The sequence below is a fragment of the Cololabis saira genome, chromosome 16 (assembly GCF_033807715.1).
Source record: "Cololabis saira isolate AMF1-May2022 chromosome 16, fColSai1.1, whole genome shotgun sequence".
Lineage (NCBI taxonomy): Eukaryota > Metazoa > Chordata > Actinopteri > Beloniformes > Belonidae > Cololabis > Cololabis saira.
Window position 1 is genome coordinate 31,512,612 of NC_084602.1, and position 23,738 is coordinate 31,536,349.

General features: G+C 39.9%; 1 protein-coding gene across 4 annotated transcripts in view; it reads right to left on the bottom strand.

Annotated features, from left to right (window-relative positions):
- Positions 1 to 23,738, bottom strand: part of lrfn5a (leucine rich repeat and fibronectin type III domain containing 5a) — a 193,976-nt gene that overhangs the window by 67,121 nt on the left and 103,117 nt on the right. For all 4 annotated transcript variants that reach the window (XM_061743808.1, XM_061743807.1, XM_061743805.1 and 1 more), the window contains one exon: positions 17,147 to 17,259. The gene's annotated coding sequence lies outside the window, so the exon portion shown is untranslated. The remainder of the gene's footprint in view (positions 1 to 17,146; positions 17,260 to 23,738) is intronic.

Here is a 23,738-nt window from a genome sequence, read left to right on the forward strand (position 1 = left end):
CTGAGGAGCCGGCAGCCCACGCCCCGGACCTAAGTGAATGTGTGGGTGAGTTATGTAGAGAAGGAGCATGAGGACATGAGGCATGGCCAGTGGTACTGGCCCTGATAGGCACCCACGTTCCCCACAGGCCACCCCAGGGTGGGGGGGCCCCGGTCCACCAAGCCTGGCCAGGGCCACGCCACAAAATTTACAAAAATATGGGAAAAAAAAAGAAACTCGGACATCCAACAAATGAAACTAAGAAAAAAAACGCAGAGGGAAAAATATGTACACTGATGTACATCCTCTCTGTTCAGCAGCAACCTCCAAACTGAACAACCCCAAAAAAATCCCTGGTGGCCACAGGCTTTTAACTGTTAAGCCCCTCCCTCTGGACCAAACCATAATTAATTGGAAATCAAATAAAAGTAACCAACCAAAGGCAACAGGCAAATGTCGAAAACATCACAGGCTTTCTACAATGGCCCCAGAAACAATTCCACTACCTCCTATCAAATAAATTCCCAAATTATACCACAACTTAATTGAATAATAACCCAGCCACACCTGGTATGCCCCACTATCAGCACACCTGTGCAGCTGTGGTTCACTCAGCGACACAATGACGAAGGGAAATAAAGAATCAGTGACGGGCCTTTGTCACAAAATGGTACAGATTGTTTATGTTTAAAAAAAATATGAATAATTCACAATCAAAGGTGATGCTGGTGTTGTTTTATGTTTCTCACTTCTCTTGAAGATGAGAATATATAGCTTTTTGTGAACAGATTTAAAATTTCCAGAAAAAAAAGGTTTAGAAGGCTTTTTCTTTATTTTTGTTTTGAAATTAATCATTTAGCTCTTAAAATTTTAAGATGGATATTCAGAAAAAGAAAAAAAAGAGCCCAGGACTAAAAGGATTTTTTAGAACAAATGTAAAGGATGGGTAGTGTCAGATTTCAGTTTGCAAAAGGCAATGATGAAATATGAGAAGAGCTTGGGAGGATTTCTCTGTTCTGGCAACTCAAATCTTCATCTGTTGCCTGGCAGTAGTACTGTCTCACCCTCGACGATAATTGAGTCAGGGTTATTAATTACTCGGATCACTAGCACTGGCTGACTACACAAAGGTTCTGTTTTTGGAGCTCGTGATTCTCCAGATCCTGTGTTAAGTTGTGAATATCTAGACTTAGCAGTTGATTTTCACACAGACACTGGACATGCCACTCATGGACACACTCTCACGATTCAGATGAAAAATCTTGTCTTGATCAAAATCTTCCTCCTGGCTCAACATATCAATGTGAGAAATGAACAAAGTTGCACCGGACTGACTACGAATGAGCTCAGTGCAGTGGTGCCTTTGGTGAGTGGGATGCAGATCAAACGTTTCCCTGCAGGCGGTGGTGGCTGCCTTCAGGCCGTTATGGTTAGCCCAACGCTGGCAAGAGAGCAAAGGGGAGGTCGGCTGAGGAAACCCAGTGAAGTCAGTGATGCATTTCCAATTGACAGTATATCTATTTCTGACATGGTCTAACACATAAGGTATTATGAAGAAATCAGTTTCTTGGACGTGTGGGAGATTATGTTTTAATATGTTCTTACTGTATTTTGCAGTCTGAATACAGTACAATATATAGCAGTTGAGGATTCTTCCGTCTATGAGTTTGGCTTTTTTAGTTAAGCCTCAAACTCGTAGGTGATGTCACCCAGAAGATATAATATTTTATTTACAAGCTTCAAGTTCACTTCACTGACCTTCTGTCTGCTTTATCCCAAGTAACATATGATTATACTTTTAAACTGCAGTTGGACTTCAACGGCACCACTGGTGATGCTTACTATGCTGGACATCTAATTACCAGGCTCTGCATCCACATCATAGGGTACTTTTCAATAATATGTGCAAAACTGATATTGGTTTTAACAGGCCACTCAGCCTTCACACTAAGGTTGCAACAATTACCATACATCCGATTACAGTGATTATTTAAAAAAAATATTGACATTGAAATCAAGCGTTGACGCATTGTCCAAAAACAGCACTCACGTCAAAGACAATCCCACTACTTTCCAGCTCAGTGGTCAATGTTCATTTTCTAATTGCAATGCACTGCAGGGATTTCTGGCGGCAGCATAGCCTTCATCATCTACCATGATTTCTGCATGAAGTGAAATATAGATTCTGAAGCAGAGCTGTTACTTCAGGAAATGATCTACTGAAAAAATAATTGATAAATTACACGACATTCTAGGGAAGTGCAAATACAGTACCTTGTGTGAATTTTAACTTCAGGTATGCTCCTGTCATTTAGTTTTCAAATTGATTGTTATTCATCAAGCCAATGACTCATCCATCTGTAGGTTATACTTATTCTGACAGAGAGTAAACTATGGTTTTTCCAACACATATCCACACAAGTGCACACACAACTTATTAGACAGCGTAGGGAGCTCATTTCCTGTTGAGGGAGTTGATAAAAGATATATCTCCAAAGATAACAGTCATCTGTATCCATATATGGGCAACTGCTGAGCACTTCCAATCGAAATGTTCCACACACATCAGCAGTTAACAAAGGTCCCATGGGACATGTGAATGGAGAGTAACTGCACAATGAGAGAATGAAGAGGAATCAGTTAAGCATAAACCTACCTATATAATGTTTGTGTGTGTGTGTGTGTGTGTGTGTGTGTGTGTGTGTGTGTGTGTGTGTGTGTGTGTGTGTATGTAATCCTTTCCATATGGATCACAGTAAATTGGACAACAGCAGACAAAGCCAATAATCTGGAAACACACCCTGTTGTCTAAATGGGAGCTGTTAGAGTTTATCCCCTATCTGAGTACAGGACCTGTGACATTTCTAATAGATCCTCCAGTCAAAAAAGTGCTTTCTGTGTAATGACAAAATCATGTAGTCTGCTGCTGGGCCAGTCCCTTCAGTCCATTACGACCTGTCTCAACAGATGAAGAACACCGACAACACTGGGACACCAGAAAAGGCTCAATACCAGAAAAATATAGAAAAAATTTAACATTGAAAATTGTGGAGTGAAATCAACTGCTGTTGTGTATGTGTGTCCCAGTGTAATTATTATTTTGTGGGATATTTGTGACCTGCCGATGACACTTTTTATTTGGCAATCACTGATTGTGTCTAATTGTGTCAGCTGAACACAAAGGCTTTATATGTCAGGGTGTGGTTGATGAGGACCCAAAAGCAGGAGAGTAGGAGGCAGGAGTTCGCAACAAAACAGGATTTATTTAGCAAAACAAAAAGATATAGACAGGGGATAACGAGACACAGGTGCAGACAATCAGGGCAAATGGGACACAGGAGGGACAGAACTGAAACTCAAAAACTGGGGGGGAAGTGTCAAACCCTGACATTATAGGATATAAAAGACCAACCCAGTGTTCAGTCTCACAGCAAAGCATGGTATTTTCTCTTTTTGTGTAACACCTGCAGATTCCTGAGGAAAAAAAAAAAAGTAAAATGAAAGCTGCTTTTTTTTTTTTTTTTTTTTACTTTTTGCTTTTTTTGTCTTTTATATTCTTTCTTTACACATTTCTGTTGAGCTCCAGAGAACGCATAAAAGCAGTGTGTGGTAAATATCTTAAAATGTCTTTTTTTTTTTTTTAAATCTGTAATCGGGCTTATCACAAATATTAGTCTGACAGCTCGCAGGCTTTAATGTAACAAAAGTTCCACCCACAACTTCCATTATGCTTACTGTTACCATGGAAACATGAGGCACATTAAATGAGTATTTCTTCACATTTAACTTCAAACATTTAAGAAAAAAGTTTTAAAATAATTGGAAGGAATGTTTTACTATCCATAAAATCCACTCAAAGTAATCTTGGACTCCTGTTCTGATCACCAACAGAACAAAATATGTGTGATTACAAGACATACCTTAGATTTTCCATCAAGCCAGAGCTGCCTTTAGACTGATCGCTCAATAAAGTGCAATTGCAGATAGTTTGTTCTGTTTTCAACACTTGTTGCCCTCTTCTTATCATCTGATGACAATTTCACTATTTACTCTACGTATACTGTACGTTGTGATACACAGCTTCACTGTATTAATATAGCAATCCTGATGCCAATGAGGTTACAAGTTAGAGACAACATTTTCTTAAATCCAATTCTGTCAAAAAAAAGGGAAGGAAAAAAAATCCTAATCGATTATTTTTGTCTTGGTCAATACAAATTGTGCACAAACATATGGAGAAATCCCCAAACTTAGCGTTCTGCGCCAACGTCAATTATTTTGTCTCAGTATTCTTTTGCTGATGGCTCTTGGTAGTGTTCATCTGTGCGGGAATAATCTCCATCATCTGCTGTTTGGTGTCTTTTGTGTGATGATGTCTTACTGAAGTGGCCTCAGAACACTGATGCAGACAACTCAATAAAAATGTTTATCTTGTGATTGTGGAGAATGCCCAAGAAAAAAGTTGTTCAATAAAAATCTAAACCTAAAAAGACAGCACAGTAAAGAACATGCACTATTTCACTAAATGCAACATTACTGTAAGGACAGTACCATTGACATAAACCTCATGTTTTAACCTTCAAGAGAGAACATATTTCCATTAAAGATTTGAAAATTCTGCAGGACACCGAGTTCCTGAGCTTCGACTCTTACACCAAGAAAAGCAGAGAAGATGCAGGCTTTTTCAATGTGACAGACATATTTTTCACCAAAAAACAAGAACAATGAAAGCAGCAGGCCCTGGATGCTGCAACAGAAGAAAAAGAATGAATAATTGTGTGTCATGATGAACAAAGGTGCATAATAAGAAATGAGGATGTGAAAAAGTAAAAGACGGAGGAACTGACAACAAGCTGAAAGCCTGTAAAAAGATGTTTTTACATAAGAATAAGGGGAAATCTGAGAGGAGTCAGAAAAAGCAAACCATATCAGACACTGTAGTTATGAATAAGCATAAAATCAGCTTAAAGGTAGAACAGCATCTGCGAGAGGACAGATTGGTCGGTTTAAATTAGAAAGCAAGGGTAGAAGTTGACATCTACTATTGGAACAGCTGCATTAACCTGTTCACCCCTAGGGATTTTGGAGGTGAATTTCGCCTGAACAGGCCTATCCAAATGAAATCAACAATATCTCCACAATAATAAGGACATAATGCATAATCTCGTCTAATTTTTTTTTAGTTTGCACAGTGGAAAACACCATGATTGCAATGCATATAATTATAAAGACACCACTGCCTGGATTCAGCAACTCCTTGACTACAACTGTACCAAGTTACATGAGAATAGCTTAAAGCACATAGATTTTATAAAGGTTTTAGTGTGGATAGTACCAGGCAAACTCTCTACTTGGGCACTTCGATACCTATACTGTGCCAAAATACATTGATGATTTGATGATACATGATTTTGTAAATGTAAAATCTCCATCCAGAAATCACTGCGCTCTGTTCAGGTCTCTCTGTGGGTGTTGCTCTCGCTGCGCTGTGCTACTGTGCGACACTGATCCAAGATGGCTGCCGAGTTTACGCTCAACGGTAGAGGCCTGATGGATGAAGTCTCGTTCAAGTGTAATATCTCGTTTGAAAGCTCGCGACATGTAGAATGTCAACAAAGTTTACGTAAATTCCCAAAAGCCACAAGAAGTCAACAAAATGGCCGCGACCGGCAGGATATGAAATGACGGCGGATAAAGCAGTTTCACTACTATGAAGGATTAAATTGTGAATTCTGGTCAAAGATGGTGTCGATAGACTGAAAATGACAACGAAACGGTAAGAAAATAAAATATACTGCTTTTGGTCGGAATAGTTTTGGGATTTGCCGACGTACTCTGTGATGAAGACACAATCTGATGTGCGGGATGTGAAATGTGAATTTTGCCTTTCGGTTTGTTTTGAGATTGGCATGAAGTGGATGCCCCAGGAAAGATTATGTTCGGTATCATCTGAAAGTGTAGCTTTTCTAATTCCATATGATGCCCACTATGTTGGGGTGGAGAAAATGTATATTACGTTCTGTTGCGTTTTGTTGCGGGTGTTGCTCATGTTGGGGGCGCCATCATTTGTTGCATATGTATTTTTAAGTTGTTATAAATCAAATACTTTGTCGACAAAACGTACTTAGAGTTTTCACATATTGGCTTTAGGGCTTCTTGTTTGAGAAACAGTTGAAAGAAAATACCCTGACAGCTAGGGATGGGAATCGAGAACCGGTGAGTTCTTGTTGAGCAGTGACTAAGTTTGTCATGTTGAACATGTTAGGCTACTGGACATTCTTGTGTTTTGCCACAAAATAATTTGTTGTATTTAGTTAATTTCTACAGAAGAATATTTATTTTATATTATTTTATATTAAATACATATTTTATATTACAAATAATTTTGTGGGGACCCCCTGGCACACCATCGAGGAGCCCAAGGCTGGGGAGCCCAAGGCTTATATTTTTTTGTTCAAAGATATAAAACAAAGTTGATACTAAAATTGTTTGTTCTCCTTTTTTCCAAATGAGAATCGATAAGAGAATCGAATCGTTAAGCAGAATCGAAAATGTAATCGGAATCGGAAAAATCTTATCAATTCCCATCCCTACTGACAGCTCTTGAGTAACTTTTTCCACACATGAACTGGTGCACACAGCTGTTGGACCCGGTACCGGGTCCGCAGGGGGGAAGGCGTTTAAAAGTTTAGAAATAACAAAGATATTCCTTTTTCCTCTTTTGATTTTCTTTGTCAATTATTTTGCCATAGGTGTTTACTAAGGACGCCCTCTCACTTCATTCAGGTTTGGGAGCAGCACTTGCTGGGGTGGTGGGAGGAATGTGCGGTTCAATGTTCTGTCCAGAGACACTTTGCCACATGAAGGGGCAGAGTATTGATCCAGCAATATACCTCTGACCCCCGTATTAATATGATATGTTGGAAAATGGAATAAATAGCAGATTAGATGTCAGAACGTATATAATGGGAGCAGATGTGCCACTAACGTCAAACACTGTAACCTTTCCCCTGAGTGATGAGGTTTACATGTGACTGAACTGACTGACTCTAAGGTCACAGAAAATGACACATGTAAGTAAAACCCTGAAGAAAATGTGGTGAAATTTTATTTTGATACAAATGTATTCTAACCTTTCTAGAAAATCAAAGGGAAATATTTAAAAATGTGTTCAATTATATATACAGCAATTATATTAACGTAACGTTTAATGTTGCATCATGTGCACCATTTACGTAAGTCATGTTTTTATTTCAGTCCTTTTCTCAGCACAACCACAGTTTAGTCATCAAAACGCTGCTGCTGTAAGTGCACACATCTCCCATCTGGCTTCATGAAGTGACAGGCCTGCACCCTGACATTAGAAACACTTACAGGGACCTGCAGAGGTGAGAGCAGAGCAGAGCAGAGGGGGTGAGCAGGGTGGGGGGGCAGGTCAGACTCAATTAATCAGAGTCTGAAATAAAGGAAGGATTCATTATCAGTGCTGGTGATAGCTTACGTTGCAGAGGGAACATAGCTCTAGATCTACTTCACCGAGGCCATAGTGGGTAAAGTCAGACTCGCCGCGTTTTAACGATCAGATGTTCATTTTGTGAACAATTGTCAATGAAATGCAAAGATTACTAAATTGTCTGTCCATGAAATCCTTTCTTTGAACAGCCTATTCTGAGTAGTATAGTTCTGTACTGTATGATCTGAGATCATTCCATCACTTGCCCATTATTTCATTGCTGTATGCAGTTTCTTGCTGTAAAAGCATCAAAAGAGCCAATAGGCTCTTTTAGCTGCAATAGGACCATCATAACTATTTGTAACAATTTTACTCCATATATCAACTGAGCCTGCAAAACACTAGAGGTAGACGAGGATTTGTAAGAAAAAACAAAACAAACATCACAGAGTGGCCTGTGGAATTCTGGGACACTGGAAAAACGAGGGATTGAGGTGATTGAACTGCTCAGTAAAAGCCTCCAACTGAAAAATGTTGTGTAGAAGTGTTTTTGAACGTCAGTCGGTGCCTTGAATTCTTTGGGTGGCGCTCCGTGAGAGCAGGCGGAGGAGAGGCCGAGCTCAGTGTTGTGTTTACAAGCACTCAAGTTCTCAACTAGACAAGAGAAAGCGCTATATAAATGCAGTGCAAATACGATTAAATTATTCAGCAGCTGAAACATAGAGTTCATCAGATTAAAATGCTGGCTTGTTTTAGCTGTCATACTTGTAAGAGAATCAATGCCTGCAGCACAGTTTTGGTTCATATTTGTTATTGTTTATTAATACCATATTTCACTGTGTGCACATGCTTCATATTGAAATAAACACCCACGGTCATAACATGTCCTTCCAAGCAGATACTACACACATGAACACGAAGGGAAAATGATCCATACACATTTTATGAAACTCAATTTGATTCATAAGCATGATGTTTTTCAACATTTTTAATTCACTTTTACTGAATTGAGAAAATAATGATAATAATAATGATAAGAATAATACTCCGATAAACTGTCAACCTCTCACGGGTGAACCCATGCCTTCCGCCTGTAATGAGCTGGGATTGGCTCCAGACCCCTGTGACACTGCAAAGGATAAAACGGGTATCGAAAATGGATGGATTGATAATAATAATAAGATAAGACAATAATAATAAGAAGGAAAACCAGCACGGTACTGTCTTGGTATTTTAGTGTCATTCCTCAGTAGTTTAAAGCCAGGCTACGAGCTGTCAGTCTAAAACAAACAAGTATGGCTACCCTCACATCCTGTTTCACACTCCATTTCCTGCTTGTGCCGACGGCCAGAGAGCAACACAGAGACAGAGAAAACCGCAAAGAATTGTAGATAGGACGTCACAATAATATCACTATGTGTGATTTGATGAGGTGGAGACAGAAAATCACCTCCTTCACAAAAGTTAGCAAGTTGCTAAGGAATATTCTTTGTGAAATGTTACTTCCCCTAAATCACACTTACCAGAAGAAATGGTTCCCATACTACAGAGAGAAAAGGCGTTGTGGCAGGGTGGAGGAGCAGCCACTCAGCCGATTGGGCACAGGTGTGCCCAATCAACCTCTCCACCCTGCCTGGCTACATAAGAAGTGGCTGCACACCAGCAAAAGGTCTGATGGGAGAAGGTTCTGCTGGTGCATGTGTGGCGGTGTGATTGAATAAAGGAGTTCCTGCACTAAACCCTGTGTCCTCTGTCCTGTCGGTCGGCCCCAGTGGCATCAAGCTTGCTACAGGCGTTTTCTATTTGATTCCAAAATTTCAATGTTTAATAAGAGTATTGGGAAAATCCAGTGTGTTCCACGTTTAAAAATCAGCAGATCACTTCAAAACAACATGATGAACACTAGGGGTGTAACGATACACTAATCTCACGATACGGTACGATACACGATATTGAGGTCACGATAACGATACGATACGATATTATAGCAGTATTTTTTTAACAACCTTGAATGAGGAACATATGACTGGAAAAAATTGTCTTTTATTTGAAAGACACAAAATACAAAACAATGCTGTACGTTTGCCCGAATGTTACAGTTTGTAATGCTTTATAACTGTTTAAGTTTTAAAGAGAAAGCCAGGCCAACCATTTTCCACAAACTGAACTAAAAGTAAATGTCAGGTTTGCATTATGCATCTTCAGTTTCATACAAGTACAAATAATTTGCCACAAACTGAATAGTTTCTCTCATATATGATTTGACTTTGACTTTTCCAGAAATTTAACAACTAAAATTAAATGAATAAATAAAAGTAAATAAATACATACAATTTTACATCATAAAAAAGATTGATTCATGCTCACCTTATAAGTGTAAGAGGAGATTTATTTTAGTTAAGAAGGTTAGTTTGTTAATTCAGGGTTCATTATTTTATAAATATATTCTTTATATTCTGCAAATCAGGGACTATAATTACACTAGTCAGTTAATCTGTAGTTGTTAGTATGTTTTAGATTGGGCAGAGTGATACAGCACTAGGTACTGTGTTGATGTTCTAAAATCCTACGCTGTTGAGGGACATTGAAGTACACTGGAACTCACGCAGAAGTTGTCCCGTGTTTATCCTACTCACGACCCGAAAAAGGTTTAAATTAATAAGGTAAGGCTTAACTCTACACCAGACTTACATAAGTAAAGGTTCAGATCTCAAAACGCGACCGCAAAACGGGACTAGTTTCTTCTGAGCGGAGTAAGATTTTGGTCCGCGGGTCGAGGCGCGGTCGCGGTCAGATGCGCGTTACTAGTCAACACAATAGATTAATATTAATAACCCAATATCGCGATACATTTTCTCACCTCCGTTTTTGTATCGCGAAATTTCGTGGCACGATATATTGTTACACCCCTAATGAACACCATAAAACAATATGGTCAAGATGATCCATGGTACCTGTCACAATGGCTTTATCTTGTTTACTCTCAAAATAAATCCCTTAAAATCCAGAGAGGAGTCTTTGTACTCCTCTCTGTGTGGCAGCATCTGCTACTTCCGCTCCAGTGTGTTGGTGTGCATTTCCAAAAAGTCTACCATCTACACTGTAATGACGTCTCAAGTACGCATCTCCGCTCCAGATGCCAGACAGTGTATACTTGTTAGTATAGTTTTTTTGAATCTTACTGTGTTTTCTCATGCGATTCTGACAACTGATCAGAATCATTCGCATCACTGATTTCACAAGCTTGTTAAGTATTTAATATCATAAATGCGAAACAAGACTGGATTAACCGTGTTCTGCTATTTACAGGCTTTTATTTATCGATCGCCCTTCAGATAGTTAGTAAACTAACATAACTAACATCAACTAATATAATTAATCTCATGATTCATCTTCCAAAAAGGTGTTGAAGATGTAAATTAAATAAAATTACTACAATTATTCTCTATGCCTTCACTTTGTAACCTTGAAAGACTAAGAGAACTATCAAACATCAACATTAAGTAGACCCTCCAGAAAAACGCGGGCAAAAATCCTTGATTCCGCAGGCTAAAATCCTTGATTCTGCGGGCTAAAATCCTTGATTCTGCGGGCTAAAATCCTTGATTCCGCGGGCTAAAATCCTTGATTTTGCGGGCTAAAATCCTTGATTTTGCGGGCTAAAATCATTGATTTTGCGGGCTAAAATCATTGATTATGCGATTAAATGTGCGGGTTTTTTATGTGCTTTTATGCGGTGAAATTGCGGAATATGCTGGAAGTTGCGGATTCGGCGCTGAGCTCGTCCCTCGGGTGATTGCCGGGCGCACCGGCACAGCGAGGGGACGAGCTGGGGCTCCGTCACCCCACGCGTCCGCCGGCAAGATCCCCCAAGTGGATGGGAGCTCCGCCTCCGCAGGCGCAGTGGTGCGCGGGCAGCGCGGATCCTGAGTCCCCCGGCAGCCGCGCCCCCCGCGCAAGGGGCACTCTCTTTTTCCTCTCACCCCCGCGGGTGAGAGCTGCTGTTTGGGGGGTGGCGGTTTCTGCGAGGGGTGCGGAGGTCCCTGGGCGGGTCCCGCACGTCGCGACTGGGCGTCCAGACGTGTCACTCACAACACTCCCCCCTTTTTCCAAACTTTATGCGAAAATGTCGGCGATGATGCGGTGAAATCAAGCGAGCCCCGCATAATTCGCATATTCAGCGCGGACATATGCAATATTAACCCCAGTAAAAGTGATTTTTCTGCACCAGACATTGAAATCCACGGAAGGTCTGTAAATCCACGGACACTGAAACTCAAATAAAGTCGTTTGGAGTGAGGAAAGTGATTTTGAAATCCCTGCACACAAAGGGCCACAAAGAGTTTCAATTTTTTTCTTTCTTTTTTTTTCCTCCAGTGCCAGCTAAGAAGTGGGGTAGTCTGTAGGACGTCTCCAAGTTATTGTGAATAACTTACATACACAACTTCTTGCAGCTTTGCAGCTGTGTTGAAAGGAAAAATAAGGGGCTTGCTCAAATATAGCATCTTTTTCTCAACCCCTGAACTCTTGTCTCTTTTAAATCAAAAATCATTTTTAAGGAAAAACTGATGCTACGAATTACAATTGAATTTGGCACTATCAGAGACTGCACCACTACTTCTATGAGATTTAAGTAAGTATGTATGTGAGAACTGGCACATAACACATCTTTGTTGCGGTTCATGCAGTGAGTGTTTGTGTTTAATTTTCTGTCTTGAATGAATTGTCCTCTTTCCCTTGATTTCTGTCGTCTTTGTGTCTCCATTCCTCAGACCTGTTATCCAATTAGAACAGAGTTGAGGCAAGGGCCAAAAGTTAGATTCGATCCACGCTAGAGATGGCCTTTGGCAGGTCTTGGCAACAGCGAGCTCCCCTATGTATCAGCTTTGTGGAAGGCAGCACATAGACACCCACACTAGGGCTGCAACAGTCATCGACCATTCAAACGATTAGTCAACTGATCAGACTATGCATTTTAAAATTATTAAATGGCTCCTAATTAGGTCTCAGCTTTTAGATTTTGCATGAAGTTGTTTAAGTTATCGGAATCAGAATCATGTTTATTTGGCCAGGTCAGGTCAGACAAGACATGGAATTTGACTCGGTTGTTTTCGCTCACTCTACAGTAAATAGGTAATAGACAAATGACAGCTCTTATTATACAATTTTTAAAAAAAAATAGCATTAGCATGTGCTAATGCTAATGCTTTATGTGCTAATTAAAAATATAAGACAAGAAAAATTGACACTTCATTCAAAAATACATCTTTTAATGATCTTTTCTGCCAGTCGCTGATGCAGTGTTGCATCGGCCGCCGTATTGTTTACCTGGCGCTGTACTCTATTTTAGAAGGGAGGTAGATGTCCCACACACATGTGGTGACACTAGCGCCTGAACGCTATTCTGCACATAAAATTTTCAGCAAAGAAAGAGATGCCTCACTCTGTTGAATTTATTTATTTTTTCCCGACAATATTTGACAAGTTGATTCACTGTCATTATAGATCATTCTCGACTAATCGTTGCTCCCCCAACCCACACTCAACAGAGGAAGAGAACGCTTTATGCCTGGGATATACTTGCAGTCCAGACCACGTACGCATCATGGCCGCCACGCGTATCCTGCGTTCATTTGACGCGTCGACGTGTACGTTCTCAAAAAGATACTGAACGCGTACTCGACCTGCAGTTCTCGCTCTGGCCGCGAGTGGCGCTTGTCCCAGTCAGATACCGGCTGGTCCCGGTCTGATACCAGCTGGTCCCGGTCAGATACCAGCTGGTCCCGGTCTGATACCAGCTGGTCCCGGTCAGATACCAGCTGGTCCCGGTCAGATACCAGCTGTCGCTGGCGCCATTTCCTTTGCCGAGATCGCAACCAAAGCAATGTTATAATCTCCTACATCATCCAAGGGTGCCATGTTAACTTGTTTGTTTTTAAAATCCGCTACTGCTACTACCTCTACTACTAAATATGTAATCACTTTTCCAACTGTTGCTCTGCTTACTGCCCCCTATCGGTCACCGCCGGTACGACGCGCTCTCCTCACGTACTACGCGAGCGACGTTGCAGTTGGTGGTGCAGGAGAACGGATGTGAACGCAAGCACCAACAGCAAGTATATCTCAGACTTTATGAGGTACCGAAAAAACACAACGTGGTGGAAAAAAAAAAAGTTTGAAAGAAAAAATGCTGAGTGGGGTAAATGAAATTAATGCAGTAAGAAGAAGAAGTAAGTATTACACAAGGTGAGAAAATACTGTAGGTGGCAAAGAAAAGTAGAGCAAAAAGAAAGAGGTTTAACAAATATAACAATAAAGACTCTCTCTCTCAGTCGTTTCAGCCACCCTTCCATCCTTTTCAACTGTCAGTTAATTCTCAAGTTCTTGTGCTTTCAGCCTTTCATTTACTTTTCATCCATCCACCCACGCAAGACTCCATTCATTGAAGTAAAAGCAGGAGAGGGATGCTTTACTTTGATCTGGAGTTTGCTCAGCGGTTTAGTGCTTTAGCAGCCCACACCCTCCCCACACACGCACACGCACACGCACACACACACACACACACACACGCACACGCACACGCACATACACACACACACACACACACACGCACACGCACATGCACACACACACACACACACACACACACACACACACACACACATCCAGCATTAGTTTGACGAGTCTCTCTTTAGCTACAGGGTTGAGGGTTAAATTCCCCAACTGGCCTCTGAGTGAACTTAAGAGGGATGTGTATCACTTTGTTCATTGAGATGCTAAAACAAACTCTGGTTGTGGTTTGTTCTCTCATCTCCCTCAGTCTCCCTCTGGATTATACGCCTTATACGCCCTCGCTCCTAAATCTACAAAAAATGATCAAAAAAAGGAATAAAGAGATTTGTTGTTTTATGCTATTGATGAGTGCAAAGGCTAATGTGTGTTGAAGTCTGTGCAGTGGTTAAGCTGAAATATAAGCTGAAATATGTCCAATTCAGTATTTCACATATCCATTGTGTGCAGTTCGTCTATCAATAGATACAAAACACTCTTGCCTTTATTTTCCTTTTGGTGCTTTCCAGCTGAATTCAGGAGTGAGTCACATCCTATGAGGATGTATTGAGGTTATAAAAGGAAATCCAACAACCAGAAGAGTAGTAGGAAGTAGGAAAAAGAAGAGCAGAGCTAGAGCAGGTGACGGTGCGAAGGCAGGGGATCAGTGGCGGAGTCTGAAGGGGTTAAAGAGGTTGGAGGTAGATTTCTCAAAGAGAACATTTATATGAAGATGAGAATCTACCAAATCCCAGCCGTAAGCCATTACCAGGGAGATAAGGGATGAAGGAGGAGAAAGGGGTAGGTGGGAAAGAAGCAGGATTTATTAACCCAAAGGAAGAACAGTCTCTGTGCTGCTTATTTCTAGAGCGTAACCCGATTAATGTGTGTTGTTTTCACAATAGTGTAGTATTTACATTCACCTGGACAAAGTGAGATAAGCTGGTATCTAGACAAACAATCAGCCGTCTGCTGCTTTGATTTTGGCGCACTCGTTCCTTTTTGTTAAAGTGTTAAAGTCCAGGTTTTACTAAAAAAAAAAAAAAGCGCAAGAGGTAGAGAGAGAGAGCCCCTTTGTTATTACTTTTGGTGATTTTTACTTTTTTGCTGAGAGACAATTTGAGTGGACAGATAATGTTGATTTATAACCATCACATTTAAATCTTGTTTATCTCAGGAGCCGTTTTGGACACAGTAAAAATGATTGTAATGATCCCAGACAGGCAAATACTGATCTTTCTGAAAAACAGCTCTTCCAATACCTTTTTTCACTTTCCATCACTGATTCTAATATTTGAAATTTGAGTATTGGCTGAAGCCGAGTCGTGATCTGATACCATTAAAAAAAAAAAAAGTAAAACAGCTCCAGATGTTCAAGGAGGTGATCATCTTTGTTACATTCTACATCATTTACTTGGATCTCTGGCGTTTCTTGCAGAATCCCTCTCATTCCCCTCAGTTTGCTACTGCACTGCATCCATCATTCCCTTCTACTTGATACATTTATGCTCATTAAATGCTTAATAACACTTACTTGTGTTATTTTGAGCAACATTTTTTAATCCACAGCTTTGGAATTTTCAGCCCAAATTCCCACTGCGGCGCCAATATAATGCTAATGCTATTCCTGTGCTGTCTTTTGCATGGCATGGAAGGGTGCGCAGAAGTAAATACTTGCATACACCTGTATTTCCAGCAGTAGTTGCAAGTATTTTCAACGCTGATATTAGAATCAGAACAACTCTAATTCATAGAAAAATACTAGTGTTTGTTTGTTTTGAGTCCAGGGTGTTTTCCTCTGGGCAGAGCAAACGGGTCATGAACATGGAAAAATCTTGTTATTAATGTTATTAATATTGTTTTCAACATTTCCTCTAAATGGCCTCATAAACCCAAATCCTTCCATGTTGGAGTAGGAATCGGATACAGAATATGAAACTGGATGAACCCCAAACACAAGATTAGGGCTGGCCCCCTATGTTTGGTAAGCGTATCATGAACTAGCTGCTACCTTCAACATTACAGAATATAGTCATAGTCATTCTCACAAGTTTTCCTTTACTGTATATACATAAAAGTGACTGTTTTTGGCTGCAGAAGTCTTTGACTTGCGTTTCACAGCACTTCCCACAGAGAAGCTGATTATGTTATCAGACTACCTTTGACTTCACAGTTGCCAACAATCAACATTAGATTGACATGAAAAGGAATTTATTCTTTGCGTATGATGTGCTGCTGTGAATGGATTTTTTTTTGGCAAGGCTGAGCATAAAAATATGAGACTTGCCAATAACCCTCATTTTACTCACAATGGTGGAGTCAATGTTCTAGTACTGGAAGAAACCAGCTTTCTGATAAATTTGACTTTTTCTTCAAGTTCATTGAGATAATGAACATTGCTTTTGAAAAAAATCCTTAAGTGTCATAGAAAAACATATATTTGCCAATATTATTTTGTTTTCCTGGAAAATCAAACCACTGAGACTAGCTCTGCCAGTTTCCATCAGATTTTTTGGTGACAATTGCAAAAAAAAGAAATTCAAGCCAGGATGGAAAAGACACATCACATTTAAAATTGTAAACTTCCCCTCTAAAAAGTTTGCTGTAGCCCTTGCTTAGGATGTGCACTACCTGGATACTGTGACCATATATGGAAATCCTGCGCTCTATTGCATGACAGAGAGCAGATTTTGAGGAAAATCTTCACCCAAAAAAAGTTTCCCAGCACCACAAAAACTGTTATTGCTGCAGGATTCTGGAGAAGAATTATTCACAAAAGTTGTTTTTTTAGACTGGTCACTTCTAAGTGATAATTCATCACACTAACACTGTAGATACACAGATATTTGAAAAAGCATAGCCGCTTAAAATGATTCAAATGTTTCTCACAATAAGTCAAGACAATAAGTATTAAGCTTAGCCCTGTCTAGTTTAAACTCAGGATGAGTTTAAGTTTTCAGTTTTGTTTTCCCATAACAATTCAATATTTAAATAGTTTGTGACCTTTAAAGGTGCAGGTAAGGCTACATGGTAAAGCTACATGACTCTACTTGTTACCATATGTTGTGCTGCTCTAAAATAAAGCCCTGGTGTGCAATAACAGATTGCTGTTAATGATCACATGTGTTGTGCAAGGAAAAAGAGAATGTTCTGTAATATTCTTACCTTCAAAGATGTAAGAGCAGAATACACGTCGCTTCAGGGTTCACATTGTACAGTCACCATACACGACTGCAGATGAGGTAGCAGGTCAAAAATCATCTTGTGGTTATTCCTCACTACAGAAAAACATTAAAGAAGAAATGAAGAAAACATTTAGAATTTGATTCGAGGCTAAACTATTCAACACTAAATACTTTTTGCAGTAAAGTTATTGAAATGTGTTTCTTTTTAACTTTTTTTAAATGTGGTTTACTTAAATGCATAAAGATGTCGAAGATTCTATCACATCAACTCTAAACAAAAGTGTTCCAGTTATCAATGAATTCATGATCATGAATCGAGACATAATCTCCCTCACAGGAAATCTACTCTCATCAACTGTTCCATTTGGATATACCTGTGCTGCACAACCACACCCACTGATACACGTCTAGATACACTTCTTTTTTTATTTTTGCCTTTCATTCCATCATCCACTTCCCTTATTTCTTTTCATTATAACCCCTTTCCCCCAACATTTCACCTCGTGTCATGCCTCACTTCTTCCCTCCATCCCAGTGACTCCCTTTCAGCTCCATCAAAGGGGAAGAGGATACAGCTGAAACAAAGGCTGCTTCTATACCAGCTGAGCCAGCAGGATGGAGGGAAGTGGGGAGGGAGAGGAGAGATGAAAATGAGCCATGGAGGAATAGAATGAGGGCAAAGAGTAAGGTGAATGGGAGGGTGGATATAGGACGGGACTGAAGAAAAGATGAAAGCACCAATGAGAGGACGGGAGATGGGATGGGAATCTGGTGACAGAGAGGGATGGAGGAATAAAAAAAAGGTTAAAAGAAACAGGAAAAAAAGGATTTACTGAGTTTGAAATGAAACGGAGATAAAGGATGGGAGGGGGGAAATACACCTGCTGGTTGGGATTGGATGGGGAATCTTTTGTAATAAATCTTTCCAATAAACCTGATAGACTTGAATCAATATGCAAATCCACCTTTTTGTGTTTTATGAATGTTTACTAATTAATAGATGACTGATTTTAATCAAGCATGAATTGTAATCATTACTGAATAACTCATTTTTAATCTCATCTAAATATTTTCTTATTGATGAACTTTTCAAGGCACTGCAGCCTGAAAATGTCCCTGGCAGGAAAACAACTGTGATTACAAAATAGAAAGTGCTTTTCTAATTTGTGCGCAGAGTTGAATGTAGTCCAAGGCCATTGTGTAATGTGACACAAGACTTTGTTGTTGCAGCTAATTACAGACACAAAAAGACAAATAAAAACCATATATTGAAGAAAGTCTAATCTGGATTCCTTTTTAGTGCAGGTCCCTGCACAGCAGGCCTTGGCCATTTCTCTGACAAACAAGGAAGTGGCTTCCAAATGTAGAAGCTGAAAGCCAAGTTTGGCTTGCGTTAGTCAGGAGACTGGCCTCAACTAAAATGGATTCCTCAGGTTGTGGGTCACTGGTTAGTTCCTTGAGGATTCTCTGTGCAAAGAGACAACCAGTGCTGTCTAATGAGCCCCCACCGCCAGCGTTAAAGTGCATGTTTTCTTATTTAATCTGGACTTTGTAAAACTACCTGCATCCTTTAATGATGCCTGGATACCTGGGGTTAAAAACGATACAGCAACTTGACTCAACATCGATTCTTCATAACAAGCTTTCAAGGATCCTGGAGGGGAAAATAAAAAAGTATTTTTTTTAAACAGAAACAGTTAAATGAACTGAAGAGCTGCATGAAATCAGGGATTTACAATTTAAGTTTTTCTTTCCATTGGACTGGAGACTTCAGAAGTCATGAAAAGAAAAGGCAGACTTATATCAGCCATTCATAGCTACTTGATGTTATTCATGCTTCAAAGATACCATTTCAAAGGTTGTGTGTTGTGTGTGACAATTTTTGAAACTTGAGACAGTAAAGCAGTTGGAAAGGCTTTCAACCATGGTTTTGTTTTTGTTTATAAAAAAATATGCCCCCTTTAGTTCAAATTCTATATATACTAACGGGCCAACCAAATGCATGTTTCGGCTTTAGACATATTACTTGAATAAACACAGAATGAATAAATATTTCTTAATCAACATTTTCAGCAGCCCTTCCTTCCTTCCTTCCTTCCTTCCTTCCTTCCTTCCTTCCTTCCTTCCTTCCTTCCTTCCTTCCTTCCTTCCTTCCTTCCTTCCTTCCTTCCTTCCTTCCTTCCTTCCTTCCTTCCTTCCTTCCTTCCTTCCTTCCTTCCTTCCTTCCTTGTTTTCACCCTTCCTTCTTTTTTCCCTTCCTTCTTTCCTCCTGCTCTCTCCTTCCATCCTTCCTTCCATCCTTCCTTCTCCCTTCCTCTTTTCTTCCTTCCTTCCTTCTTTTTTCCCTTCCTTCCTTCTTTTTTCCCTTCCTTCCTTCTTTCCTCCTGCTCTCATCTTCCTTCTCCCCTTCCTCTTTTGTCCCTTCCTTCCTTCCTTCCTTCCTTCCTTCCTTCCTTCCTTCCTTCCTTCCTTCCTTCCTTCCTTCCTTCCTTCCTTCCTTCCTTCCTTCCTTCCTTGTTTTCACCCTTCCTTCCTTCTTTTTTCCCTTCCTTCCTTCCTTCTTTCCTCCTGCTCTATCCTTCCTTTTCCCCTTCCTCTTTTCTTCCTTCCTTCCTTCTTTTCTCCCTTCCTTCTTTCTTTCCTTGTTTTCTCCCTTCCTTCCTTCCTTCTTTCCTCCTGCTCTCTCCTTCCATCCTTCCTTCCTTCCTTCCTTCCTTCCTTCCTTCCTCCTGCTCTCCTTCCATCCTTCCTTCTCCCTTCCTCTCCTTCCATCCTTCCTTCTCCCTTCCTCTTTTCTCCCTTCCTTCCTTCTTTCCTTGTTTTCACCCCTCCTTCCTTCTTTTTTCCCTTCCTTCCTTCTTTCCTCCTGCTCTCATCTTCCTTCTCCCCTTCCTATTTCCTTCCTTCCTTCCTTCCTTCCTTCCTTCCTTCCTTCCTTCCTTCCTTCCTTCCTTCCTTCCTTCCTTCCTTCCTTCCTTCCTTCCTTCCTTCCTTCCTTCTTTTCTCCCTTCCTTCTTTCTTTGCTTCTTTTCTTTCTTCCTTCCTTCCTTCCTTCCTTCCTTCCTTCCTTCCTTCCTTCCTTCCTTCCTTCCTTCCTTCCTTCCTTCCTTCCTTCCTTCCTTCCTTCCTTCCTTCCTTCCTTCTTCCCTTCTTCTCTTCCTCCTTCCTTGACCCAAAGACAGCACAAGGCACAAGGGTTAACAGACTTGAACAGATTTGTTTGTTTGTTATTAGGTTTGGCCTTCCCATGAGCTTGGACTAGCATGCTTTCTGATCTATTGCTGGCTTTAGTGGTTTGTTTTAAAATATTTATTCTGAGGTTAACACATCAAAGTCTCAATAATGCAGAAGAACTAGCAGATCACACAGTAGGAGATATAATGGAGTTCTTTCATTTCATTCTTATTTTACCCAAAACAGTTGGCATGGCAACATGTGGGTATATGGGTAATACACTGACTATGTGTGATTACATCGAGTTTTAAGGAAATGAATGTCTGTGACCTCACATGGATGCCTGTGTTTGTACTGAATGTTCATTCCAGTCATTATCATAAAAATCATCAAGAAGGAATTCTTGCCATAGACAGACATCTGGGACACACGCATGCATTGTAGACAATGTCACAAACTAAAATAGAAATGCAAATTAGTCCTCAAACATGCACACAGTAATTTTTGTGTGCTTGTGTGAAGTGCTTAATCGAGTTTATGGACTGAGCTCCTTGCAAGTCAGCCAGCAAGTCGTTGTTCTGCATTATTGAAAAGGTCTGTAACCATTAAGAGAGCAGTGACTGAATGTGTGTTTGCAAATATCTACCTCCTTGCAGTACTCCCCTGGAGATTCACAGCTTAAGCCTTTGCTCCGTCCAAAGGCTGCAGAGGAGACTTTAATGAATGACCCTTCAATTTATGTTAAACATATTTTATTTAAAAATTAATAAGAAAAAAAAATGCTTTTCTTTTACAATTTCATTTCTCTAGTCAAATAGCTAAAAATAAACTGGGCTGGTAAGAAAAGAGGCTGAACAATGTTCCTGGATGAGATAAAGATTATGGTACAGAAAAGAGGAGCAGCTTCTGATCTTTGGTGCTGTCTTACAATCCAACATCTTTGACTTTTTTTTCTTTTTTTTTGGGAGGAAGTTGAAAAAATGTTGACTTCAGAAATATTTTTAGATCTATTAGTTTAAAAAAAGTATGCCACAAAAATTAATATTCATTATATGCAATACCAAGCTGCTAAAAAAATAAAAAAACAAGATTTCACTACATTATAATTTACAGGATCTTTGTTCTTTCATTCTTCACCACTCTTGGGGGCATCTTTGAGACTTCCATCTAATGCTCTGTGCAGATGTTGCTGTACACCATCCCAGCAACCGTCCCACCTGTGGAGCATCTTTTTACAGCCTACAGACTGGGTCCTGTCTGGTGTGGCAGACCCTGGCCTCTATTACTCTTGTGCTCAAGGCCGACAATCCTACTCCTATGATTGATTAATGCCTTAGTGGTGGCCTTCGGATCAGTCTTTTCTATCCGCCGGTAGGACATAAATGTCAACCACTTCTTCAATCTACAAGTGGGACTTGCCGTGCACAGGCTTCCATGATGGTTCCTCCTCCTTCTCTTCTGCCTGCTGACTGGATTTCTGCTGATTGGGACATTACCTGAGCAGTTCATCATCGCCAATTTTCTGGATGTTTTTTCTGTATATATATATATATATATATATATATATATATATATATATATACATATATACACATATGTTCTGGGTGATGGCTTTGATGCTCACTAATCCCAGGTCTCTCTCCTTTTTTTTTCTCCTTACATATTTATATTTATATATTTTTTGCTTATCTCACTCTGCACTTTATATAAGGACATTTTCGTTGTATATGAAATATGAACAATGACAATAAAGAATGTTGAATCTTTATGTAGAGCTTCTTGGTGTTGGGCTTGGGGTAAAATCCTTAATGTATCGTGAGGAGTTTAATTATCTTGACATTAGTGGGTACCTTTTCTTCCTGTAGCCAGGCTATAACCCTGCGGTACCTGATCCCTGGCATTGATGACTAAGACTTTGTTCTTCCCATTCACTTCCCTGAAGTTAAACAGTGCAGCAGAATCTGCGTAGTAATCAAACAGTATGGACGTTCTCATCAACTAAAGATATTTAGTTTGACCAAACATAAAGGGATTTAAGGCTTTGCGTCTTGCTTTGAGTTGGTATTCTTCTCACAAGGAGGACCACACAAATTCATTCATCACACTTCATCAATATATCCTTCATGGTTCAGAAATTGCAGCACAAGTTATTACTTTTTTTCTTGAATAGAGCTCTATCTTGAAAAGAAAGAATATATAATGCTAACAAAAAAAAACCCTAAAATTTCAAAAATGAAAAGTTATTTCCTGACAGATAGGATGACAGTCTGTCAGTTTGTTTTTGGAGAAACAGAGACATTTTTTCCTACAACAAATCTCAAAAATCTTTTAAACATATGGTGCAAAATCTGCATAATTTGAATGGAATATCTTTGTCTTTCTACAGGCATAAGGACTCACTTATTCCGTTACCTATAATTTTATGAACACAATCAAGATGTTATTTGATTGTGCGTGCGTGCGCACCCATATGTCAAATATTAAATATAACTTTCCTACAACCAGGACTCTTCTTGCTGTGAGGGGGCTACTGAACTGCCGTCCTGCCAAGTCACAGTGGGATTTAGCACCGACTACCCGAAGTGAGAATAGCACGGCTTGTTGCTGTAGATACTGCATGCTGAAAGGGTTTAGCAGAAGTTTAAGTCAAATCGTAAGGCTAAATGACAGCTAGGGGATCCTTTTAGTCATACACCATGCATGCCAGCACATTAAGTGAACTTTCCCCCATGGTGGAGAACAAATTTCATTAAAACTAACATTATAAAGGTTAGGTCAAGCGGATGCGCAAGGAAGAGTCAGGGAACTTGTACTTGGGTTTGTATGGTATTTGAAATCATTTCTGTGAGGGTTTAAGGTCTTCACTGGGCCATTCAATCCGAAGGAATGTGAGTGGGCAAAATTTAAAGTTTGCTCAGCCTAATTTATTCCTCTAGGTTTTTTTTTCCGGCTCAGCAGTTAACGTCAACAAAAAAATGCCTTGTATTTTTTTCTCTCTAGATAAGACCCTTTCCTATAAGGTTTTTCTATGGATTTCTTGTTAATGTTACTACAGCCAAAGTGAAACTTTCAATTTTATTTATATCTATTACAACAGAAGTTGTCTCTAGGTGCTTTCCAGAGACCGAGAATTTTAGCAGATGTTTTCGATGAAGCTATTGCTAAATTTAGGGAGGCCATTGTTCATCTTACGATAGTGGAAAATAGTGAAGTAATCGCGGCCAGTGACCTGGGTTCTACCTCTGCAGATGTTGATTTCCTTGCTAGTAACACTGCTGATTTGCTGCACTCAGCTTTAGATGCAGTTGCTCCTTTGAAAAGAAGGGTTTCCAACCATAGCACCTGGAATAATTCAGATATCTGCATGTTGAAACAAAACATGCGTAAAATGGAAAGGA